The following is a 2,644-nucleotide window of genomic DNA, read 5'->3' as shown; positions in this document are numbered from 1 at the left end:
TATAATTTTTCCTATATTTTGCTTTTCCTTTAGAACAGAAAACCTGTCCAGTACCAGAATAAATGTGTGGAGTTAGAAAGTGATTGCCTTGAAAAATAGAGTCAGACCATGCTTCTACAACAAATGATCTTGAATTCATACTTAAATCCTTCTGAGTTTCTCACTCTTATATTTAACAAGCACTCTCAGGCATTCTCGTGCTCTTGCAACACCAAGGAAGTTAATGAAAATTCTGTTTGGAGTCAGGCATCCTAGTTTTCCATAAAAACCTCCAGATTCATGTTGCTCCTCCACGTGATTCTTGCAGCCTGCATGTCAGAAAAAAAACAAGAGTCCATGTCCAATTCTAGTTTTGCTTTGGGCTTTTACTCCCCTTTTCTAGCTTAAGGTTTTGGGGTTTGGGTTTTTTTTAACTTATAAAGTGAGGCGTGTAACGTCTAAGGTCCCTCTTTCAGCTCCAACTTTCTGAAGAGCTAAGTGGAAGTAGAAGAACTAAAGGAAGCCAGAATGACGGTGAATTCTGTTTAAACAACACCCCCATTCCATGTAACCACTGGGAAAGAAACACAGTCCCAGGAGAGTAATGTCATGGGGATGGTGGTGAACAGAAGAAAGGAAGGGGGAGGTCGAGAGCCGTGCAGGGCCTGATCTGAAAAGATGGGAACAAATGAATCAGCACATTCACTGCAACTCATTCTGTTTACCAACTTCCCCTTCCCTTCAATGAATGAATAGATCGATGACACATGTAAGGATTTTTTAAGACCACTTCATTTGTAATGATTTCTCATTTATGCTTAGCAAGAAGACCAGAGAGGCAAAGGATGCTTGAGCATTTTTACAACGAGAAGACGCTGTGAAGGGACACAGTATATTGCTCATTAAAGGACATCCACTCCCTGCACAGCAGCAAAGCATATGCCAACCAGAAATGTTATGAAGCCAAATTTGCCCCCATTTAGGTAAAAAGTGAAACTGTCGAAAGATTCCAGCACTATCATTTCAGAATTAACACCTGTCAAGAAGAAAAGGGAACGATCTCGGGTACATAATCTGTCTGAGATCAAGGTCAGAAGGGAACAGGTCCTTCTTATTTTATTCATTTTTCCACAGTTACAGAAAGATTACATATAGCAGATGGAGGCTTCTAGCATAAAATAAGTTCCTGTGGCTGCATTTACTTGCAACAACAAGAAATATATGGCTACAGATGGCCATCTGTTTCTTAATTTTAAGAAATAGGGCAAAGAAAGTTTTTCAACTTTAGTTTTTGGATTTACTGAATAACCATTATTATTTTTAAGCACAGACATCATTAGCAACTCCCATACTGCATTGTTTGTCATCTAAAGTCCTGCATATTATATCAGGGTAATTCCAGATGTCAACCTACATATATCAACAGCCCTTTTTATAAAAATGACTATGTTTGCAAATAAACACACATTCCTGTTAAGAGCACAATTTGCTTTTGTGCATTCTTTGCTCTGAGTGATGTATTCACACAGAAATGGAGCTGTTTCTGGGATTATGGGAGATGAAAAGCTAATGGGATCTGTTGTTTCTATCCTGAGACTTCCAGTTCAGACCCAGCAGATTAAAACAAAGGGAAGGCCTGACACCAAAGGGCACGTATTGCTCATTAAACTTCTCATGCGCCTGGTGACTAATTGAGAGCTGTTCTGCTGATGCCCTCAGAAGTTGAGAGTTGTGGGTCTTCCCACACAGCTCCTGAGAAGTAGGCCATCCTGCTGTGGACACAATGCCTGGAACCTGTTCTGGCAGGAGGAACAGCACAGGCAAGATGTAGAGCTTTCGAGGGAATAGCAGAAGTACTGAAGCACTCACCAAAGACAGAATGTGCAGGGTCACCCAGGACGGAGAGCTCGAGCTGACCTGATGCCAGGGATGAGAAAAGCCTCGTTCTGTGGGTCCTGCTTCTGATTTCTGCTGCCAGTTGGTCATGGTGCACCGAGAAGGTAAGAGTTTGTAAGCCAATCATTTCTTCAGTGGGACACTTAGAAGTGGAAAATCTGGTACAGAACAGTACAAACAAAAGTATTATGAAAATATCCATGCTTTGACCCTTCAGAACAACAAGCAAAACCCCAAAGAATACAATTTACCTAGTTAGATGCTGTCTGGAGTTTTCCAGATGCCAGCTTGAGAGTCAAGCTACAAAGAAGTTCCAGAAAATCCCCATGAAGACTCAGAGCAGGGGCTCCCAAGATGGATTCCCAGGCCTTTCTTTCCCCCAGCGAAGAATGGCAGGAAGGACATAATATCCCCACATCTTTACAATCATCAATCTTTTTAGTGCTGTCACTGGAAGGAAACTGATTTAGGACATGTGCAACACCAATAGATTAAAACAGCTTTGTCTTATTTATCTGATGTAGGTTCACAAATTAGTAATCTAACATTAAGAAACTACATTATTCAGATAGTTTTGCCTCCTGAACAAATTAACGGATGCAAAAGACAAAACTTCCCACCTTTCAGAGCTGTGGTTCATCACTAGCTGCTCTAAGAGGGACACATAATAAAATACTCCATCTCTTTAGACACAATATGAGGGCAAAGCATTTTAACTAACACTGTCTAGGAAACTAAAGATCTGAACTTATTACTAACTCAGGGGAAA

The 2,644-nt window shown here is 40.7% G+C and overlaps 1 long non-coding RNA gene across 1 annotated transcript; it reads right to left on the bottom strand.

Annotated features, from left to right (window-relative positions):
- Positions 1 to 206: 206 nt before the first annotated feature.
- Positions 207 to 2,430, bottom strand: LOC140847732 (uncharacterized). The gene is made up of 3 exons (XR_012127861.1): positions 2,127 to 2,430; positions 1,849 to 2,033; positions 207 to 308 (listed from the first exon to the last, which is right to left on the bottom strand). It is a non-coding gene; the product is annotated as an uncharacterized lncRNA (long non-coding RNA).
- Positions 2,431 to 2,644: the final 214 nt, after the last annotated feature.

This window comes from Manis javanica, chromosome 1, assembly GCF_040802235.1.
Source record: "Manis javanica isolate MJ-LG chromosome 1, MJ_LKY, whole genome shotgun sequence".
Lineage (NCBI taxonomy): Eukaryota > Metazoa > Chordata > Mammalia > Pholidota > Manidae > Manis > Manis javanica.
The sequence above is the reverse complement of the archived record's forward strand: the minus strand, read 5'-3'. Positions and strand labels throughout refer to the sequence as shown.